The following is a 23,995-nucleotide window of genomic DNA, read 5'->3' on the forward strand; positions in this document are numbered from 1 at the left end:
ATCCAGAAAGACTTCATCAAATAAGAGCAGTGGCTACTTCCATGGCATTCCAAAATAATATACCTATTTCGAATATTCTACAAGCAGCAACATGGTCCACCAAACATACATTCATGAAACATTACTTTCTGGAAAAATGTCTTGTTACGGGCACAGTCTTTGGAAAAGCAGTGGATAAAGATTAAAAAAAAAAAAAGAATATGTACACAGCCATTAGCTTTCCAGAAGCATATTAAGGTTGCACAAAAAAAAAAAAAAAAAAGAGAGAATATAGACTGGCAACCCTGGCTAAGGAGTCCCACTTGTGTGACTGATTTTGCATGCTTGTCCATGGAGAAAGCAAAATTGCTTATTTGAAACAGGTGTTCTCCATGGTCAGCAACGCAAACAGCCACACAAACCCCTCCCACTTCCCTGGAAAGCAGCTGTAGCATCTATTGGACAAAACTGAGAGACTCTGTGTGAGAGACGGTTGAGCAGGAACACTCACACAAGCTCAATATAAAGACTTCTGAGCATACAGAGAGCCTGCCCGATCCTGGCGCTGTAGGATGAAGTCACGCACTTGTGTGGTTGTTTGCGTTGCTGTCTATGAAGAACACCTGTTTCAGGTAAGCAACTTTGCTTTGTATGCTGCTGCCCTCCAAGGGTTCTGAGCTCCCTTCCTTCCTGCACAGGCCTCTGTTGCCAACCCCCACCCCCAAACTCCAGGAGTAGCTGGATTGACTCTGCCTCTGTTCCAAGAGTCTGTGTCGGGCTCTGCAGTTGCTCTTTTGAGACAAATACTTGTCAGAGCCCCCATTCTCCTGTGATTTTACAGCCGTGGTAAGGAACGCACACTTCGGCCCTTGCCATGGATTTAGTCAAGCCTGGCTAAATTGCCGCAGTAAACCAGGGATCTAAAAAAAAAAAAATATGCATTGGTGGCAGTTGGTTGGTGCATGCAGCATTGCCTTTCTCCCACCCTCTTGCCTCGGAAGAGAAACAGTGTGAAAGGTACAACTTTCCCTTCTGAGCCCCCTGGGTCCCCTCACTCACCCGCTGGTTAAATTAAACTGGAGGAGGAGGAGACGGTAGCTTTGCAACCTCGCCTCCTCCCCTTCTGGGCCCAGTTGTCGTGCTTTGAACCATATGGTTCAAAGTGTGACGCTCGGGTCTGGCAGGAGGGGAGAAGGAGGCGCCAGAGACAGTGCAAAGTTGTAGTTGTTTCCTTCTGTTTAACTTAAATCAGTGGGCGAATGAGGGGGCAGGGGACGGTGTAGAGAGAGTGACATGAAGATGTGGAGGGAGGGGAGGGAGTGAACCTACTGGGGATTGAGAAGGAAGAAGGGACAGAGTGAAGTGAGGATGGGAGAAGGGCAGAAGGGATCAGGGGTGGATTGCCCTATCTGGGATTGGGCTTCCGCCGGTGGGCCTGTCACTCCCATAACGTGATTTTTTTTTTTTAAACTTCCAGGCCAAAGAGAAGAAGAGGGGCTGCTGCTGCCCAAAGAGAAACTTGCGGCACCACAGCAGACAGCTGTGTGAGGAAGAGAAGCCTGCAAGGTGCAGAAGAGCCCATCCTGATGCAGCCGGAAGAAAGCTGTACGGACCAGGAGAGAGGCCTGCAAGGCAGTGGCAAAGCCTATCCAGCCGGGGCTGGAAGACAGCAGTGCGGGGCTGGGAGAGACTCCTGCAAGGCTGCGTGAGAGAGTGAGTGAGCATGTGTGTGAGTGAAAGACAAAGAGTCAATGAGCATATGTGTGAGCAAGAAGACTATTTGAACCAGTGAGCATGGGTATGAGCAAGAGCAAGTCAGTGAACATGTGTGTGAGCAGAGTTTGTGAGCCAGTCAACATGTATGGGAGTTTGTGTAAGAATGAACATGTATGCTAGATAGTGTGTGTGTGTGTGTGTATATATATATATATATGTATGAGAGAGAGGAGAAAGTTTGTGCACATCTCCTATCCCTGATTAATCCATGACAATCTCAGAGTGACTGGAGTCTAAAGTTCCCAAGTGTGGAGAGCAAGGGACTTTTTTTTAGTTTTAGTTTTAATTATTGGGTGTTATTTGATGTCTGCTGTTTTGAAATATTTTATTTATGTTTGGAAAATTAAAAAAAGCCAATGATATATGTTTTTAATAATTGGATGTTCTCTTCATCAGCTGCTTTAAAATATTTATTCTTTTTATGAGTACATTTTCACTATTTTGATTGATGTTTTATATATCTTGATTTTATTGTTTGTTTAATGATGTTTCTTTTTTTCCATTGTGCACTGCATACACAGTCTGTCTTGTTACGGTTTCCAAGTTAGTTTTTGTCTGCATGTTTCTAGTTATACTTTCTCTTTATTCTGTATTTGGTGAGGGTCTGTCTGTGTTCTGCATGTGTGACTGAGGTGAGGTATTCGGCTAACATGTAGTTTCTGTGTCAGGCTCTTAAGCTTGGCTTGTTCTGTTTTCCTAATATTAGGTGTATTGGTGTTTTAGGGCCTGGTGTAATATTTGCAGTGTTGTTTTTCCATAGATAGGGTTGTTACTGTTTGAGTGCTGACAGTTAGTGCTGTTTTGTATGGGAAGTTTACTATACTGTAATTCAATTTACTTAAAGCTTTCTGATGGCAGACGTGCTTTACAATAGTCCCAATTACATATGGCTACAGGTGTCTTTTGTTTTTTGGGGTTTGTTTTTTTTTTGCAGTTTCTGGTTGGTACCACAGTGGTGCATGTAACATACACATATTATAAGTGATATTTATACCTTATAACACTGAACATTCTTTTTCATATGAAATCTGTTAATTATAAGTACATGTTTTAAAATTATTTGTGGGAAGGGCGGGGCTAGGAGTGTGTGCAAGGTTGTGAGGTTCACCTATGATACCTAATACCCTCGCACCAGCCCTGGCATCACTAACTCCACAAGAGAAAACAGGATTCCATATGGAGCTGTGCTATTTTGAGTTAGTGGCCCTCCCCAGTCTCGGCCAGGGCATAATTTTCTCTTTTTATAAGCCCAGGGAAACAGTATGGATCACTTCTGGTGCTCCCTCCCCTGGAGTCTGTAGGCAGAGCACAGCCTGGGAACCATAAAAACAACAGACTATGTAGCCAGCAGTCAGTGGGAATGCACTAGAGTGGTGGGAGGGTTGTGGAGAAATGGAGACAAACTACAGGCACAGGAAGGAAGGGGATAAGCCAGGAGGAAATGCCTATGCAGTGTTGGGGAGGCTTCTGTCTGAGGTGACTGTACTGAGCTCTGAGAGAAGCAGCTGGCTGTGGAACCAGAGAGTCTCCTAGAGAATGGATATTGGGAAAGGGAGGGGGCTGCTGCAGAATGGGGAAAGGGCTGGCAGCAAGCAAGAACATTACACCATGATGCAGCAGTGTTGGACTGGGAGTGCTCACTGTGTAAGCAGTACAAAAGTAGCATGTCAGAGAGAGTGCATGTGTGTCTGTGTCAGAGAAAGTGTGAGAGCCACACACCCATACACACTTTCTCTGTAAGAGTGTGGATGTGTGGATGTGTGGATATCTTTCTCTCTGACTCAGACACACACTCTCTGTGTGTGGGTGTGTTTTTGTGTCTGTGTCTTTGTGGGTGTCAGTGTGTGTATGTGCCAATAAAGTTTCTGCAATCTAAAAATCTGTTTGTGATTGAGCGTGTGTGTGTGTGTCTCTGACACTGGCTGGCAGTGTCATTACTTGCAACTGGTTCAAGAATCAGACCGAGAATCCAGGATATATCTCTATAAGAGATATAAGCAAATGTTTAGGGGCCCAACCAATTTGCATGGATGGAACAGGGGCTGCAGCTCTGCTCACCCCAATCTAGATTGTCCTCAACGTCTTAGTTTTTTAGGAAAGATGAAGTTTATTTTGGAGGTATTTGGCTTAATGCTACTAGGTTCCAGGGTTGACTTGGTGTACTTTTGGGAGCTGTTGACACATGTGCTGCAGGGAAAGTGCATTAGGGCGTCAGATACCCCATGGACCAGTTTTGAAAAAAATCCCTGGGGCCAATATTTTCCTGCAATCCTCCCCTAGGAGGGATAGAGTGAACTGTCAATGGGGGCAGGGAAAGGAGGGGTGAACTGGGGATTGTAGGGGGAGGGAGGTACAGAGTAAACCAGGGATGGGGTAACGGAGTGAAACGAGTGTGTGGAGCGGGAGCCAGAGTGAACTAGGAAGGAGGGCAAAAGAGAGAATGAACTGGGATGATGGAGCAAGGGAGGGGCAGGCGTGAACCAGGGTCAGTGAGGTGTTTTGGTGGGGGAGAACCAAGTTTTGTGATGGGGATCGGGTGGGGGAAGGAAGTGACATGGAGAGTAAGGAATCAAAGGGGCTTTGGGAGGGAGGGGCACAGCTCTGGCAACTTTCCTTTTCCACCATCCATTCGTCTTCCACCCCATCCCCCAATACTCCCTTGCTTCCCATCCCTGATCCTTCCTCCTCCATCCCACTGCTGACCCTTCCTTCCTGAATCTCTATTCTCCTTATCTCTCTACCCATTGCCTAAGATTCCGTTTCCCTCCTGTGCCCTCTCCTCGCTTCCTTTTCCTAGATCCCTTACTCTTTCCTCCCAGCCCAAATCACTAAAATCCTGAACATGTTAACATGATTTTAAAATTAGCAAAATATGGTTTACATGAAGAATGTAAGTAAGAATGACAGGTGGGGCAATTTGTATACCCCCCCAGATATTCCGTTTTCCAGCAATTGAGATCACTGCTGTTATTTGTCTTTCAGATATTAAAAAATCTCTTCACAGTAAACAGCTGAGTTTGAACTTTGCTCCTGTCGTTCTTACCTAATTACTAAGGTGGGGAGGGGAAAGCCATAATAAGATGCCTTCTTGGCAAAATAAGTCAAACTTTCCAAATGAAAAAATCCTCGAGACCACTTTCCGCCTTAAAAGGAAATTGTGTTGATTTGAGACTAGGTTGGGTCAGGCAATCCTGCCATGAGCTTTGCTCATGTTAACCCCCAACACTTTTGTTTCAATATTTGTATTTCCTTCATAATAAAAATGCATGACAACACTTTCCTGTGTTACATGGACAGGGAAGAAGGGGGATTATGTATATTCTAGTGCAGCTGAAAACCAATCCTTTGAAAGGATTCATTTTATAACAAAGTGAAGGGAAATAAGGAGCCGCTAGGTAGCCCTAAATCTCACATTTTGTTTTTTTTTGCGCCAAGTAATGTGGGTAGTGATGGTTGCCTGCAGCAGCATAGCTGACACAGACGGAAGAGTCCCTGGCTAGCCTCGGCAGGTGAACACTTGCTGATGAAGTCTAAAAGTATGCCAGCTATATAACAAGGAAACTACCTAGCTAAAAGATCCTAAAAAGTACCCTAAATGTACAGTACTTTCCCCAGAAGGCATGACTCCAAGAGACAAAACCAAATAATGCAGAGGGAGCAGGCAGCGCCCCTCTAACGCGAAGTAACCCTCCATCGCCGAGTGAACAAAACGTAAGCGCATTTCACCCCTCTGGTGTGTGCTGTTGTGGCTTGTAGCACTTAGGGCGCTTTTTTTCCCCCTCAAATTATTCTTTCCCGGTTCTTTCCCTGACGATGTTGCTTGTGTCTACTGTGCAAACTGTATCCCAGCCGCCCACATCTAAGACAGACCACATCCCTTCTTTTCACCAGGCTTCGTTCCAGCCTAAAGCTGACTTTCTTTTTTTTAACTTGGGAACGCCACATGCGCCGCTTCTTTAAAAAAAAAAAAAATAGAGGCAGGGCCTTGGGCGGGCTCGGAAGCTGAAAGGGGAAGAGGAAGTGAAACTGGATTGTTCTGCTCTGGTTTGAGACTTTTTGGTTGGTAGAAGCCGCTTCTCGAGCCTAATTGTAAGTAACTTTTCCTATTCTTTGAGACCCGATCTCTCTCTCCGCCTGAATACAGAGCGTGTCCCGGCCCTGTTTACCGTTCTCTAACGTATGTTAATAAAGCTTGATTTGTTACCTGTGACATCACAGACCGTCCCCGGTTTCGAATCCCGAAAAATCTCACCATTGTATTTTATGATGCAATAAAGTTTTATATTCTGGAAATAGAAGCTTTTTGTTTCGTCGGTGGGTAAACGCATATGGTGGTTATTACCGATTAAACTTCACAGATCAGTCGTCTCGCTATCATTCTCTCTTTCCAGTTTGCCTTGTTTGCATATTGACGCTGGTAATCAGGAGCGCCGAGCTGTATGCAGTTTTACCTAGGAGCAACTACAGACTACACCCGGTGTAGTAACGAATTTTGTGCACTCTTGTGCTGCTCCATTTAAATCTCATTCTCATGTTGATGAAGGCTTTAGTTCAAGCCTTCCCAGACTTGTAGTCTATGCAATCCCATTTTAGCACTTGAAAATTCAAATGATCCCAGAAGACAAAAGCACACAAACAAACCCCTCTCTCAGCTTCTACCTTCTCCAGTCCTTTTGCATCCCCCCATCTTCTCCCACCTTTCTTCCCTTTTTTTAAATAATTTGTAATTGATCCTATGGCATTCCCTCTCTCACCCTTTATATCCCCCCCCCCCCCCCCCCGGGACCTTCTGTCATTCCTGGTCTCTTATGCTCCACAACCAGGCCTTGATCGCTCTTTTTAAACAACTCTTCCAAACATACCACTGACTCCAGGATCAATAGAAACATCTTTCTTTGGGCCCTGGACCAAAGATGGGTGAAGGCAGGTTGCTAGAGCAACGTTTTTCTCCTGGGTAAGCTCACTTATGGATGAGGAAAGAGGAGCAGTGGCTATATCCAGTGGCCTGTGCATGCTCAGCCCATTCCTTCCCTCATTGCTGGTCCCAAACCTGATGAAGATCTGCAAGTGGCAACAGCATTAGTAATGAAAATCAGCACCTGGGCTCTGCTCTCTACACCTCACAGCAACGGAGAGTCCCGTGATTACTTTTAAAGGTGCAATAGTTCTTTTCTGAGCACACATGCCTCTCCTTCCTAGCTACCACATGAGCCCCAGAGTGTTAGAATTAATGGGTAGCATTGCAAAGCACAGATATCCAGGCCCTGTTTTATGCAGCATACATATTACATACAGCATCTCCTTCACTTCCCTCTATGGAAGTATCGTCCTATGAGACCTTCAAGTTTCTGTCTTATTTCCAGACTGACTGAGATTGAGAGATCATACACTGAACACCAGGTGTGACTCACTCTGAAAGATGGGAGTAGTAACAGTGAAGGAGCTGTAGCAGCCTAGATAACAGCCAACTTCCCACATTGCGCCACACTTTTATCTGTTTCTGCTTTCCTCTCCACAAAGAGGAAGCTGGAGTCTAGTAGTGGAGTTGTCTGTCCACAGCAAAAAAAAAAAAAAATGAAAGAATGGGATGGAGAGCAGAGTTTCTGTCATAAGAAGCAGGAATCTGTAGGTAGAGGAAGCCAAAAATATTTGCAGGGTGAGTAGGGGCAGATGGGTTACGTGCCCATGTACTGAAAGCAGAGGCCTCAGTTTCCTGTATCAGATGTTTCAAAATTCTGTAGCAAATTTACATAATATTGCATATTTTTTTCTATTTAAATAATGTAACATTTTTACTTTCTAAAACTAGTTTTCTGACATTTCTGTGTCCAGTTAAGTAGTTTGGCTCTTTTAGAGGAAAAGGGGTCATGGTGATTGGGGTTGGGGAAGGGATCTGGGAATAGAAAGAGAGAGCTCAGAAGAGGAAAATGAAGAAGGAATCTTAGGCAGGAGGGGTAGAGAGAGAAAAATGGGGCTTCAGGGAAGATAAAGGGGAGGGAAGAGGGATCAGGAATTGAGGGGGGAGGGAGGATCAGGGATGTGGAGGTTAGGGAAGAAAGGGGAGTATTGAGGATGGAGGGGATGAAGAGGGAGGACTGAATAGGGGAGTAGAGAAGGAAGAGAGCCTCCTCCCTCTTTCCCTTATTATCCTTCCAAAGCCCTTTGATCCCATCACACCCCAATACGTCCTCCAATCCTCACATCCTACATCCCTTCTAGTCTCCTCACTATTTGCTTACACAGGGATCCCCTTATTCTTGCTCCATTCCCACTCCAGTCACATTCTCTTTCCCCCCCATTTCCTTCCTCATTCACAATGGCATTTTTTCCTATCCCACAATTCCTTGGTCATGTTCTTCTCACTTGCTTGTCTCTCATTTTTGATTCCTAAGAACATATTTACTTTCTCCCCTCATTCTTTCCCCTTCCCCTGTGATTTCCTCATGCTCCCTGGTTCCCTCCCCTGCCACATTCCTCTCTCGCCCTGGTACATGTCTTCTCTCCACCGTCCCCTCACAAACCTTGGTTCACCCCCACCCCACAATCCCCTCAATAATCCTGGTTCACTCCCTTCCTCTCACCCTCCAATCTGGAAACAGGAGAAGGATGATGGCGTTGCAGTGCCTTGGGGGGGGGGGGGTATCCCTCCCACCATTTCCGTGCTGGGGCCTGAGCATGGAGCTTTGAACCACATATATGACGTTTAACACCCAGCAGGGATGCACCCAAGGTGCTGCAAGGCTGCCACCCTAATCCTCCTGTTTTCTGACAGGAAGGTGAGTAGAGGGTTCAGGGGAGGAGGGAGAAACAGGGGCAGAAGGGAAAACATTGCACAGACCTATTGCCACCAATACTTGTCTTCCAGGTAGGAGTGCATTCCTGGTCCCCTGTTGCAATTATTTTATTTATTTATCGAGTTTTATATACCGTCATTCGGTTTTGCCATCATAACGGTTTACAAAAAATACGATAAGGTTTTTCAAAAGGTTCAAATGATTGTTAACATAGAGGCATCATATACAAGTTATTTGCTGTTCAGTTTTTTACGTTTCAATTCTTTGTTATAATCTATACTTGTGTTTTGAGTTTCAGTTTTCTTAAGGTTAGAGCGGAGGGGGTTGGCTTTGTTTTGTTCATTGGGTGAGATGGTATGCTTTGGTGAACATCCATGTTTTTAGATCTTTTTTTGAAGGTTTTATAGGTGTTCTGAGTTCGGTTGGGAGTTCGGTTCCAGAGTTTCGGGCTTCCTAGAGAGATTGCTGTCTTTTGGGTTGAGGTGGGTTGTTTGGAACGAGTAGGTGGTGTCTTTTTAGAAGTCCCTTATTTGCTGATCTGAGGCTTCTGTTTGGTGTATGTAGTTTTATGGAGGAACTTAGCCAGTTTTCTTGTTTTTTATCTATGATTTTATGAAGTATGGATAGTATTTTGTATTCAATCCTGAATTTTATTGGTAGCCAGTGTAGTGAGGTAAGTGTTGGAGTGATGTGATGTCCTGTTTTTTAGATCCAGTGAGGATTCTTGCGGCTGCGTTTTGTAGGATTTGGCGTGGACAGATAGTGTTTAGAGGTAAGTTGAAAAGGAGTGAGTTACAGTAGTCCCAGGTTAGAGAAAATGAGTAGTTGGTAGAAAGGAAAGGTTTTAATTGACGGAGTGTGTGTTGTTTATGATATCCGTCTTTGATTTTTGTTGAGATGTGGTTTTTGAAAGAAGGTTCCCTATCAATTATTACTCCAAGATTGCGGGCATGATTGACCGGAGATATAATCGTATTTTGGGTCATTAGGTTGAGAGCAAGGGACACATTTTGTAGTCCTTACCATGGCCATGAAAGACTGGGGGGGGGTAGAGAGACCTTGGCTGAGAGTGAACAAAGTAAAGTAGAAAGCATTAGAAGGAGAGGGAAAGGGACCCCAAGGTAAGACTTCTCTTTGTATGTGCAGAGAGAGTGCTTTATACACCAATTTGGATTGTGTTTTCCATGCGTGCTTTATGCACGCTTGGTGCACACAAAATATGCCCTTAAATATTTTGTGTGCTAAGCATGTTTTTATGCACACATTTTCAGGTTAGTGTGCTTTAACTCCAGATACATTATGCTAATGGTATGCCAATATGTCAGGAGTTAAAACTGCACTGTGTGTAAATGGAACTGAACACAGTTTATTACATTGGCACTTCTGTGTGCTGCGTTCCAAAGACCATATTTGTGCTCATTATTTTGAAGATGTAATGGTTGACTGTGCTTCCTTAGGGTCTATTTTGCATATCTTCCACCCCCCCCCCCCCCAAACCTGTCCTTTTAACAGTCTTAATTAAACATGAAATATAATTGTCTTCTCACAGGACCGCAAGCATAGTCGTTTTCTACATATTTCCTGTAGGTTTGCATGTGTGGATGCACTTCAGAATGTTGTCTAGCCTCTGGGTAAAAGTGTGCATTCAGTGTAACAGTGCACCCTCCTTTCTAGCCATGGCTGAGAAAAGGGGTTTTCCCTGTGTCATGGCGAGAAGTAAATTTATGCATGCCTTTTTGTCTCTTCATTTTTGATGAGTGCTTAAACTGTTTCACAAAATACTTGTACAATGCAGTAGTTATGTACACAATAGCGCAAACCACTCATCTGAACGAGAGAGAATTTCAAAGTGCCATAAAGTGGTGATTCATTTTCAGTGCTAAAGGATCTCCTACCTGATCCATGTTAGTTCATGGGATTATTACGTTCAAGAGAGAATTGAACTCTGTGCCCAAATTCCTGTGTGCTGATTTTCCCATTAAAAAAAAAAAAAGGGAGAAAACCTTACTACATTTGCCCTTTAGTGCTTAGGGACAGAAGTGACACCTGGCCTCTGTAACGGTTGCTACATGTCTGCTGTATGTTCCCCACTGTGAAGGTAACCTTCCTTTTTTCTCTCAGATACAAAAAATGTCAAAATACTGAATCCAGAGCGGTCCGAGAGATACAATAAAGAAATGTAAGGCTTTTCTCAGAGACAGACCAGAAACTTTGATTTTCAACCCTCTTATTGCTCCCCCCACCCCCCGTAGTTACCAATTCAAGAATTTCCAGCTCTAGATACTGCCAATGCCCCCACTTCCCCTACGTAGGAAACCCATGGTAGTATCTCAGCGACCCAACCCTCATATGTCACCAATTTTGTCACTCGGGGGAAAGCCGCAGAGGCAGTGGATGGGGCTGATGTCGCCAAGAATCTCGCCAGCCCTGTTCAATCTACTGGAGCTGTGACATTCTGCTTCCCTCAGTGGGATGTATCACCGTAACACCAGTGGGGCGATGGGACCTGGATCTGCTGCAACATTTTGTGATCCTTGGGCTACCCATCCCCATGTCTTAACAGTCTGTACCTTCCATCCTCCCTCTCTTTCACGCCTCAGCCATCCTGGAACCCAAGATCTAAAACCACTCCACACCCTGATCAGTCCCTGCGCTCTGCATCCTGATTACTATAAATAAAACACTAACGATTATAAGGAAAGTAGCTATGTGTTTACACTTTTCATTCACTTTTCGTTATTTGGTAAACTTTTTTTATTCATCTTTCTTCATTTAGAAGCCTGTTTATTAAGCCGCTTTGAAACCCCACGTTACTTCCCCACCAGAGCCATAGTCCTAAATGACGCAGGCTGACTCAAAGGTCTGGGGGGGGGGGTTCTTTTTGGCATTTTCTGTGTGGGGGGCATCGTTCAGGGCCAGCGCATCTTTAGAAATGCGAGGGAAGAAGGGGTGGACCCCGAGAGCAACTGATGCTCAGGGGAAGTTGCAGTTGACTTTCCAAAGATTGATGCAGATTGCGAGGTTTATTGCGATCTGCGTTACTCCGTGTTTAATATTAATGACCTGGTTTGCATGTGATGCAGCTCATTAATATTTGACTTGCATTGGGCCAGATTTATTTTGCAATGTCAGCAACGCTCACATGAATATTGCAGACGATGTGGTTTCAACGCATGTTAAACACAAAATTCAGCCCCTTTATTTTTTTTTTTGTCTTCTGTTTATTGCTCTGTTTTTCTTCATAAATCTGTTTTTTAATCTTGCTTTATTTTTTGCTCCAGGGTTTGCTCCCTTTCTCTCCAAATCATTTCTGTGCACCTTCTCTTTCTTCTGTCATTGTGTGTCTCTTGTTCCCCTCTCATTTATTTTAACCTTTATCAGTCTCCATTCTTCTGTTATCTCTCACCCACTTAGCTCCCTATGCCTTGTCTTCTTTCCTCCCTTTCTTGCTGTTCCTGTTCTTCCCTCTCCTCTCCTCTCTTACAGAAACATGATGGCAAAAAAAGACCATATGGCCCAGCCATCCATTAAATTTAGTATTATAATTTACATTCCTTCTTAAAGATCCCCTGTATTTATCCCATGCTTTCTTGAATTCACATACTGTTTTAGTCTCCATTACATCCACTGGGAGGCTGTTCCATGCATCCACCACCCTCTCTGTAAAGAAATATTTCTCAAGATTACTCGAGAGTCTACTCCTGTTCAGCCTCATCTCCTGTGCTTGGAAACCTTGGAGATATTTAAATGTTTCTACCATATCTCCCCATCTCATCTTTCCTCTAGAGCAGTGGTTCTCAACCTTTTTTCTGTCGGGACACACCTGACAGATGGTTCTCACATGCGTGACACACTGACCCATGATCGTCACGGGGCTAGATGTAAAAGTACAGTTTGTATCCACAGGAACCCCCCTGACCCACAATAATGGATGTAAAGCAGAATTACGACATTCCCCATACAACTCACCCTACAAAAAAGATGTTCTGGTGTCATCTCAGTAACAGCAACTCAAACTCCTTCTACTTCCAGGCTCAATAGCCCTACTTATGAAAAGACAGCAGTTTACCACCAATGCATGTCCTCTTGAGAAAACACAACAAATAAGACGGATACAAACGCTTACATGCTGGTAAAATATCTCATCTCGGTAACAGACATAGAATCGCCCTAACATACTCCCAGGATCTGTAGTAATGCACATAAACTAATCCGCACTGGATTAGTTTATGTGCACCTGTATTATGGAATACACTCAAACAGGAGCAACCCTATCTATGAAAAGGCAACACTACAAATATTAAATCAGGCCCTAAAAACCAATACACCTCTTATTAGGAAAACAGAACTAGCAAGCAGCTATAGATCCCCACACAGAAATAATTGTAAAACTATACTAATAAGCAGAATAAATGTTTCAAAACAGTTATGAACAGAATAACATCCAACAATTAAACTCATAAAAACTATTAAACATTCTCCAAACACCAATAAAATATTTAAAAAAAGCAGACACCACATAATATTAAATAATTTAAAATGGCAGTCAATCAAGAAAAATAAACTTAAAAAGCCACCTTTACTTACCCCCTCCAGCAGCTCTCCTACTCCCCTTCCATGCAGGCCGTGGCACACACCAGAAGCAGCAGTAGAAGCTAAGCTCTATACTTATGGTCCTCTTCCTTAGTGCCCATGTCTCTCACACACACACCATACCAGTCATGCCCCCATGACCAGTTCCTGTGTCTCACACACCAATCATCTCCCAGTCTTTGACACACACACCATTCACCTTCCTGAACAGTTTCTCTCATGCCATACACACACACAGGCTTCCCACTCCTGTGTTCTACTTACATATATGGGCTTCTCACTCTCATAATCACTTTCTCTGTCTCACACTCACCAGTCTCTCACTCCCATGCTTGTTCTCTCCACATGCACAGGCTTCTCATTCCCATAATCACTCTCTCTCTCTCTCTCTCTCTCTCTCTCTCTCACACACCAGTCACCTGACCTCTCTCATGCATACACACACACAGGCTTCCCACTCCCATGCTGTGTGTCTCACACACCCAGGTTTCTCACTCTCATGCTCAGGCTTTTCATTCCCATAATCACTTTTTCTCTCTGTTACACACACACATCGCTCTCCACGTGCACAGGCTTCTCATTCCCCGAATCACATTCTTTCTCACACAGTCACCTTACCAACCAGTCTCTCTCTCTCTCTCTCTCTCATACATGCGCGCGCACACACACACACACACACACACAGGCTTCCCACGCCCATGCTCTCTCTCACATAATCAGGCTTGTCAATCCCATGCTTTCTTTCACACCCCCCCCCCAACACACACACACAACACCAGGTCTGACCCAGTATGGCATTTTCTTATGTTCTTCTTATGCCCATGCTTTCTCACATACCCAGATTTCTCACTTCCATGCTTTTTTTCTCTCTCTCACACACACATCAGTCACCTCCCTGACTAATGTCTCACACTCTCACATACACATCAGTCATCTCCCTGAGCAGTCACTTTCATTGTCTCTCACATATATACACACACATCAGCTCTCTGACCAGTTTCTCTCAATCTCACACAGGCAGGCTGGCTGCTTCTCTCTCTTTCTCTCACTCACTTTCTCCCTTCCCCCCCCCCCCCCCCCCCCCCGAGCACAAATGGTAGCTGCAGCAGCCTCCTCCTTCAGCCCCCGCAGGCCAAGAAAGAAGAATCCCATTGGCCGTGGGAGGCTCATGCTGCTGTCTCCTTTCCCAATTACCGGCTGCTTCGATTGTTTGGGGGCCGCTGCTGCTGCCGCCGCTGCTATTTTTCCACGCGGCACGGTTCTTTCTCCGCACCGCGTATCACTTCCTGTTCCGGGTCACGGGGGGGGGCGCAGGAAGAAGAAAAGGCCAGCCGCAGGTGCCACTGCTTCTTCTCCCACTGCTGCCGTTCCCTCTGGGCTTGAACGTACTGATAGCCCGGTGGCAACGGCAGCAGGGAAGGAAGAGCAGCGGGAGAGACCGGGAGCATGCGACACACCTGCCGGTGCTTGGCGACACACTGGTGTGTCGCGACACACCGGTTGAGAAGCGCTGCTCTAGAGTATACATGTTTAGATCTTTGTCTATCCCCATATGCTTTAAAACGAAGACCACCCTCTGGACTGATTCCATCCTGTTTATATCCTTTTGACGGTGCGATCTCCAGAATTGTACACAATATTCCAAGTGAGGACTCACCAGGGACCTATACAGGGGCAATATCACCTCCCTCTTTCTGCTGACCATTCTTCTCCATATACAGTCAAGCATCTTTCTGGCTTTATTCACCTGTTTGGCCACCTTAAGATCATCAGATACAATTGCTCTCAGATCCTGCTCTTCCTTTCTGCTTAGAAGAATTTCACCTCCAATACTGTAGCTTCCCCTGGGTTTCTGCATCCTGAATGCATTACTCTGCATTTTCTGCATTGTTTTTGCATTAAATCTTAGCTGCCAGATCTTAGACCATTCCTTGAGCTTTGCTAGATCCCTCCTCATGTTTTCCACACCTTCCTGCCTCTCTACGCTGTGTTAGATTTTGGGTTCATTGGCAAAAAGACAAACCTTTCCTGACAATACTTCCATTATGTTGCTCACAAAAATGTTGAAAAGAACTGGTCCAAGGATCGATCCCCGAGGCCCTCAGAGAAAACTCCATTTACCACTACTTTCTTTTTGTCTTCTACTCAGCCAGTTTGAGTCAATTGCTCTAGGAGCCATACCATAAGAACATAAGAACATAAGAACATAAGAAAATGCCATACTGGGTCAGACCAAGGGTCCATCAAGCCCAGCATCCTGTTTCCAACAGTGGCCAATCCAGGCCATAAGAACCTGGCAAGTACCCAAAAACTAAGTCTATTCCATGTAACCATTGCTAATGGCAGTGGCTATTCTCTAAGTGAACCTAATAGCAGGTAATGGACTTCTCCTCCAAGAACTTATCCAATCCTTTTTTAAACACAGCTATACTACCTGCACGAACCACATTCTCTGGCAACAAATTCCAGAGTTTAATTGTGCGTTGAGTAAAAAAGAACTTTCTCCGATTAGTTTTAAATGTGCCCCATGCTAACTTCATGGAGTGTCCCCTAGTCCTTCTACTATCTGAAAGAGTAAATAACCGATTCACATCTACCCGTTCTAGACCTCTCATGATTTTAAACACCTCTATCATATCCCCCCTCAGTCGTCTCTTCTCCAAGCTGAAAAGTCCTAATCTCTTTAGTCTTTCCTCATAGGGGAGTTGTTCCATTCCCCTTATCATTTTGGTAGCCCTTCTCTGTACCTTCTCCATCGCAATTATATCTTTTTTGAGATGCGGCGACCAGAATTGTACACAGTATTCAAGGTGCGGTCTCACCATGGAGCGATACAGAGGCATTATGACATTTTCCGTTTTATTCATCATTCCTTTTCTAATAATTCCCAACATTCTGTTTGCTTTTTTGACTGCCGCAGCACATTGAAATCGACGATTTCAATGTGTTATCCACTATGACACCTAGATCTCTTTCTTGGGTTGTAGCACCTAATATGGAACCCAACATCGTGTAATTATAGCATGGGTTATTTTTCCCTATATGCATCACCTTGCACTTTTCCACATTAAATTTCATCTGCCATTTGGATGCCCAATTTTCCAGTCTCACAAGGTCTTCCTGCAATTTATCACAATCTGCTTGTGATTTAACTACTCTGCACAATTTTGTGTCATCTGCAAATTTGATTATCTCACTCGTCGTATTTCTTTCCAGATCATTTATAAATATATTGAACAGTAAGGGTCCCAATACAGATCCCTGAGGCACTCCACTGTCCACTCCCTTCCACTGAGAAAATTGCCCATTTAATCCTACTCTCTGTTTCCTGTCTTTTAGCCAGTTTGCAATCCACGAAAGGACATCGCCACCTATCCCATGACTTTTTACTTTTCCTAGAAGCCTCTCATGAGGAACTTTGTCAAACGCCTTCTGAAAATCCAAGTATACTATATCTACCGGTTCACCTTTATCCACATGTTTATTAACTCCTTCAAAAAAGTGAAGCAGATTTGTGAGGCAAGACTTGCCCTGGGTAAAGCCATGCTAACTTTGTTCCATTAAACCATGTCTTTCTATATGTTCTGTGATTTTGATGTTTAGAACACTTTCCACTATTTTTCCTGGCACTGAAGTCAGGCTAACCGGTCTGTAGTTTCCCGGATCGCCCCTGGAGCCCTTTTTAAATATTGGGGTTACATTTGCTATCCTCCAGTCTTCAGGTACAATGGATGATTTTAATGATAAGTTACAAATTTTTACTAATAGGTCTGAAATTTCATTTTTTAGTTCCTTCAGAACTCTGGGGTGTATACCATCCGGTCCAGGTGATTTACTACTCTTTAGTTTGTCAATCAGGCCTACCACATCTTCTAGGTTCACCGTGATTTGATTCAGTCCATCTGAATCATTACCCATGAAAACCTTCTCCATTACGGGTACCTCCCCAACATCCTCTTCAGTAAACACCGAAGCAAAGAAATCATTTAATCTTTCCGCGATGGCCTTATCTTCTCTAAGTGCCCCTTTAACCCCTCGATCATCTAAAGGTCCAACTGACTCCCTCACAGGCTTTCTGCTTCGGATATATTTAAAAAAGTTTTTACTGTGAGTTTTTGCCTCTACAGCCAACTTCTTTTCAAATTCTCTCTTAGCCTGTCTTATCAATGTCTTACATTTAACTTGCCAATGTTTATGCTTTATCCTATTTTCTTCTGTTGGATCCTTCTTCCAATTTTTGAATGAAGATCTTTTGGCTAAAGGGCGCACATTTTATTTATAAGTCTTCTGTGCAGAACCGTGTCAAAGGCTTTGCTGAAATCCAAGTACACTACATCTAGCACTCTCCCTTGATCAACTCTGTGGTCACCCAATCAAATTGATCAGATTTGTTTCACAAGATTTACCATCCTGCAATCCATTGGATTCCAAAAATTGCCCTATCCTCTGTTTTAGCAGCGATTCCAGTAGTTTGCTTACCACAGAGGCCAAACTAACTGGCCAGTAGTTCCTAGCCGCCTCCTTACTTTGTATGAATAGGAATCACAACCACCCTTTTCCAGTCCTAGGGGACTACTCCAGACTCTAAAGAAACATTGACAAAGTCCGCCAGTGGAGATGCCAGGATATCTCTTAAGTTCCCTTAGTATCCTCTGTTGTGCCCCATCGCCTTATCTACTTTGTTTAGTTAGCTCCTCACAACACACTGTTCTGAAAATCCATTGATGTTTACCTCAATTCCAATCTTATTTGTGTTTTTGTTTTGTGGGGTCCTGCTCCAGGCCCTTCCACAGTGAACACCAAACAGAAATATTTGTTAAGCAATTTTGCTTTTTCCTCATCAGCCTCTACATATTACTTCCCTTCAACTTTGAGTCACACTTTTTTTTTTTTTTTTTAATTTCGTCACCCCGTTTTACCATCATTTTCTATTTTTTCTTATATTTGAATTTTTGCTTTCCTGATTATTTTCTTGGCATCTCTTAATTTTTTCCTGTTTCTGCAATCTTTTTTTTTTCTAATTTATGAATGCTAACCTTTTCTCCCTTACCTTTTTCAGCTGCTACTTTAGAAAACTATAACAGCCTCTTTTTCCTCTTCCCTTTACTTTCCTAATAAAAAGACTAGTTGCCCCGATATCTCATTCTAGTTTTGCTCACCTACTTCCCATAGATTTTCCCATCCAGCTAATAATTCCTTGAGTTACTCCCCCCATTTTGAGAAAATTGGGACCCTTGCCTTTGAATGAACCTTCATCTCTTGGGTCCTAATATTGAACCACATCAGTTAGTGGTCATTGGCTCCCAGGTGATCATCCACTACAGCATCAGAATACTGTCCCCTTTGGTAAGCAACAGATCTAGTATTACGCCGTACCCCCCCCCCCCCCCCCCCTTTGTGCATTCCATTACCAGTTGACAGAACATTTCTCTTTGCAGAGAATCCAGGATCTCCCTGCTTCTAGAAGATCAGGCCCCGGCACCACCGGGTATGCAAACCGTGCAATTGCACAGGGCGGCACACCCAGTTGGGACATCAGGAGCAAGGAGAGGCCAGTGCTGCAGCCGGTGGACCCAATCCCACCGGCGGCGGAAGGAGGCCTGTGTTGCTGCTGGTGGAGCCGATTCCACCTGCGGCAGAAGCAGGAGGCCACAGCAGAGGAAGCCCATCCTTCAGCTTCTCCTCCGATGCTGGCCCTGTGGTATTGAACACTTGTGGTGCTAGAACTTCCTGTATTCTCGTGAGATGAAAATACAAGAAGTGCTAGCACTTGCAAGTGTAGAATTACCACAGTGCTAGCACAGGAAGAAGAGCTGCAGAACAGCTTTTCTCCAGAAAGGAACAGGCTGGCAGCAGCAGCAATGGAGGCATGCCCCTGGACCCTGACTGCCTGGTCGGTGTGGGTGTGTGTGGGAGGCTGCCTGGGACGGGTGGTGGGGGGTGTGTGTGGGGGGAGGGAGGATGCCTGAGATGGATGGGGGTGTGTGTATGGGAAGCTGCTTGGGATGGGTCAGTGCGCTTGTGTGGCCCGAAAAAATGGGATGGAGTCTGTTCCGTGACTGGGGGCAGGGGTTGGTGTCTGCACGACTGGGGGAAGGGGCGCAAGGCAGAAGGTGCCTAGAGCGCCTAATCCCCTCATACGGGCCCTGTTATCCACTCTTCCAGAGCCATGTTCTCACTTTTGATTAGGGTTGCCAACTGCCCGGTTTTGAACCAGACAGTCCAGTTTTTTCTGTTCACTTGTACAGTGCAGGGTCGGAAATTCAGACCGGAGACTAAAAATCTGTCCCCTGTGGCAGGCAGCTTTTTTTCCCTACAGCTCTGCATCATTTCCTGTTTACAGGTAGAGGAGGGGACTAAGGCAGGAAGGGCAGGGCTGCAGCTCCACTCATGCTGTTCAGTCTCCTCTCCCTGTCCTGTTATTGGTAGCTGCAGGGAGTGGGGGTGGGACCTTACCTAAGCGCACGCTCCCCGAGCAGAGCACGCAGTCGCTATGCAGAGGAACAACATCCCACTTTCTACAGCTGACTGGGCGGTCGACTGCGTCCTCTGCCTGCCTCCACTTCCCCCCCCGCCTACGCCCTTCACCTCTGTGTGTAGGTGCCTGGTTTTCTCATGAGTCCCCACGGGATGTGGGCAGTATGGTTTTGGATACTTTTTTTTTTTTTTTTTTTGACCAGAGCAGGGTGCCTTTCTGATAAAATAGGCATACTCTCCCCTTCGCCTACCTCCTCTCTGGACTGTGATTGGAAGCTGTGGGGGAAGGGGATGGGAATACAGCTCAATCTCTCCCTCCTCTTGGCTGCTCTAGCAGCACTTCCTGGGTAGCTCAGTAATGCACAGGCTGGATAAGAGAGACAGAGGTGCCGAATGGGGGGGAAGGGCACAGTGAATGAAGGAGGGAGAGAAACAGGGGCTGGAGGTATAGACATAAGAACATGTCATACTGGGTCAGACCAAGGGTCCATCAAGCCCAGCATCCTGTTTCCAACAGTGGCCAATCCAGGCCATAAGAACCTGGCAAGTACCCAAAAACTAAGTCTATTCCATGTTACCGTTGCTAGTAATAGCAGTGACTATTTTCTAAGTCAACTTAATTAATAGCAGGTAATGGACTTCTCCTCCAAGAATTTATCCAATCCTTTTTTAAACCCAGCTACACTAACTGCACTAACAACATCCCCTGGCAACAAATTCCAGAGTTTAATTGTGCTTGAGTGAAAAAGAACTTTCTCCGATTAGTTTTAAATGTGCCACATGCTAACTTCATGGAGTGCCTCCTAGTCCTACTATCCAAAAGAGTAAATAACCGATACACATTTACCCGTTCTAGACCTCTCATGATTTTAAACACCTCTATCATATCCCCTCTCAGCCGTCTCTTCTCCAAGCTGAAAAGTCCTAACCTCTTTAGTCTTTCCTCATAGGGGAGCTGTTCCATTTCCCTTATCATTTTGGTAGCCCTCCTCTGTAGCTTCTCCATCGCAACTATATCTTTTTTGAGATGCGGTGCCAGAATTGTACAAGGTATTCAAGGTGCGGTGTCACCATGGAGCAATACAGAAGCATTATGACATTTTCCGTTTTATTCACCATTCCCTTCTTAATAATTCTTAAAATTCTGTTTGCTTTTTTGACTGCCGCAGCTCACTGAGCCGACAATTTCAATGCATTATCCACTATGACACCTAGATCTCTTTCCTGGGTGGTAGCTCCTAATATGGAACCTAACATCATGTAAGTACAACAAGGGTTATTTTTCCCTGTATGCATCACCTTGCACTTATCCACATTAAATTTCATCTGCCATTTGGATGCCCAATCTTCCAGTCTTGCAAGGTCCTCCTGCAATTTATCACAATCCGCTTTTGATTTAACTACTCTGAATAATTTTGTATCATCTGCGAATCTGATTACCTCACTCGTCTTATTCCTTTCCAGATCATTTATAAATATATTGAAAAGCACGGGTCCCAGTACAGATCCCTGAGGCACTCCACTGCCCACCCCCTCCACTGAGAAAATTGTCCATTTAATCCTACTCTCTATTTCCTGTCTTTTAACCAGTTTGTAATCCACAAAAGGACATTGCCACCTAGCCCATGATTTTTTACTTTTCCTAGAAGCCTCTCATGAAGAACTTTGTCAAATGCCTTCTGAAAATTTAAATACACTACATCTACTGGTTCACCTTTATCCACATGTTTATTAACTCCTTCAAAAAAGTGAAGCAGATTTGTGAGGCAAGACTTGCCCTGGGTAAAGCCATGCTGACTTTGTTCCATTAAACCATGTCTTTCTATATGTTCTGTGATTTTGATGTTTAGAACACTTTCCACTATTTTTCCAGGCACTGAAGTCAGGCTCAGTGGTCTGTAGTTTCCCGGATTACCCCTGGAGCCCTTTTCAAATATTGGGGTTACATTAGCCACCCTCCAGTCTTCAGGTACAATGGATGATTTTAATGATAGGTTACAAATTTTTACTAATAGATCTGAAATTTCATTTTTGAGTTCCTTCAGAACCCTAAGGTGTATACCATCCGATCCAGGTGGTTTACTACTCTTTAATTTGTCAATCAGACCTACCACATCTTCTAGGTTTACCATGATTTGGTTCAGTCCATCTGAATCATTACCCATGAAAACCTTGAACGGGTATCTCCCCAACATCCTCTTCAGTAATCACCGAAGCAAAGAAATCATTTAAACTTTCCACGATGGTTTTATCTTCTCTAAGTAACCCCTCGATCATTTAACGGTCCAACTGACTCTCTCACAGGCTTTCTGCTTCAAATATATTTTACTGTGAGTTTTTGCCTCTACGGCCAACTTCTTTTTCAAGTTCTCTCTTAGCCTGTCTTACATTTAACTTGCCAACGCTTATGCTTTATCCTATTTTCTTCTGTTGGATCCTTCTTCCACTTTTTGAATGCAGATCTTTTGGTTAAAATAGCCTCTTTCAGCTCACCTTACCATGCCAGAAATCGTTTTGTCTTCCTTCCACCTTTCTTAATGTGTGGAATACATCTGGACTGTGCTTCTAGGATGGTATTTTTTTTAACACTGTCCACGCCTCTTGCACACTTTTTACCTTTGTAGCTGCTCCTTTCAGTTTTTTTTCTAACTATTTATCTCATTTTTATCAAAGTTTCCCTTTTGAAAATTCAGCACTAGAGCCATGGATTTGCTTACTGTTTCCCTTCCAGTCATTAATTCAAATTTGATCATATTGTGATCACTATTGCCAAGTGGCCCCACCATGTTACCTCTCTCACCAAATCCTGTGCTCCACTGAGCATTAGATCTAAAATTGCTCCTTCTTTCGTTGGTTCCTGAACCAATTGCTCCATAAAACTTTCATTTGGCACAGGGGATGGAGAAGGGAGAGAGTCAATCGAGCACAGGAAAGGTTGGAGGACGAGAGAGTGGAGCACGGGCTAAGGATGAAAAGACAGGAGGGCACAGAAGATGAAGGGAAGAGAGGGGACACAAGGCCTGGAGAAGACAGGAAAAGAGCCACGGGAGAGCACAGGAGACAGCAGGGAGAGAGATAAGGGGCAGTGGGAGGGAAAAGAATCGGTTGAGGTACACCGAATGAGGGAAAAGAGTGGAGACAGGAGCAGGGGCCACATATATGCAAATTTTTGCTAATATTGGAAAGGAATGGGGTATCCCCCTCCTCCAGTCCTCAGGTGTCCAGTCATGGTGTATGAAAAAGATGGTAACCCTACTTTTGATATGATCTGTGTGGTACCTAGCACTATCCTTCATGCCAACATGGATGAACATCATCGGATAGTGATCAGTAGGCTTGAAGATTTTCGGTAATCTCTCCGAAATGTCTTGAATTTTGCCACCCAGCAGACAGCACATTTCCTGGGACATGTCTTGGCGGTAGATGGATGCCTCCCTGCCCCTCAAAAGTGAGTCACCCAACTACTACTCTCTGCCTCCTAGATGCAGTGGCTGCTGTGCCTGCAGCTTTGGGATTTGCATGTCCTGGTTCCTCCTCATTAGGGGATATCTCCTCCACTTCCAGGGCTGCATACCAGTTCTTCTGTTAGGGAAAGCAGAGCTGTGCTGTAGGTTCTAGTAGCTGAAGTAATCTGGGTCCAGCTGTCATCTTATAGACCAGTTTCAACCTCCACTCTGCTTCAGTTCTCCATCTTAGATACCTTGATGACTTTCTCAGTTGTAGTCTTTTTTTTTTTTTTTTTCTTAAAAAAAAATCCTCTATGCATGCAGTAGGGCAGTGGTTCTCAACAGGTTTGTCTGAACACACTGGTGTGTAGCGAGAGCATGGGAGGTGTGTCGCAGGGCCAGCAGATGGCTGCCTCCTTATCAGCCCTGGTGGGAGTTGGTTGACTTCTCTTACAATGGGCCTGATGGGAGGCTTCTCTCGCTTCCTTTTCTTCTTTCTGGCCCAGTGGGAGGCTGTTTCCTCCTTCACCCAGATCAAAGCGAGACATTGCCAGCTCTGGCTGTTCTGTGTCTGGGATTGATGCTGATGATGATCATCTCTTCACCCTATGGAGGGTGGGGGAATGGAGGTTGGTGATGCTGGGAAGTTGAAGGTGTAAAGGAGAGGGAGTGTGGGGGCTGCTGAGCAGGAAGGGGTGGGAAACAGGGGGTTGGGGTAGCTGGGCAGGCAGGGAGATGGGAGGGGGAGAGAGGGAGCACAGGGAAGAGGATGTGGAGGGTCAGGAATGCTGGGCCAAGGATATGTGTGAGCGGATGATTGAAAGGGAGTCATTGGGGGAAAAGTGAAGGATGATGGAGGGGGAGTGATGGAGTGCAAGAGCCATAATATGTCAGTTTTGGGAATGTGCATTTCTTCTATCGTTGTACTTT

General features: G+C 44.7%; 1 protein-coding gene across 1 annotated transcript in view; it reads left to right on the plus strand.

The window, feature by feature from the left end:
* Positions 1-5,733: 5,733 nt before the first annotated feature.
* BID (BH3 interacting domain death agonist) overlaps positions 5,734-23,995 on the plus strand; it is a 110,557-nt gene continuing 92,295 nt past the window's right edge. The window contains exon 1 of the mRNA XM_029599842.1: positions 5,734-5,844. The gene's annotated coding sequence lies outside the window, so the exon portion shown is untranslated. The remainder of the gene's footprint in view (positions 5,845-23,995) is intronic.

Source organism: Rhinatrema bivittatum, chromosome 4 (assembly GCF_901001135.1).
Source record: "Rhinatrema bivittatum chromosome 4, aRhiBiv1.1, whole genome shotgun sequence".
In the NCBI taxonomy this organism is placed as follows: domain Eukaryota; kingdom Metazoa; phylum Chordata; class Amphibia; order Gymnophiona; family Rhinatrematidae; genus Rhinatrema; species Rhinatrema bivittatum.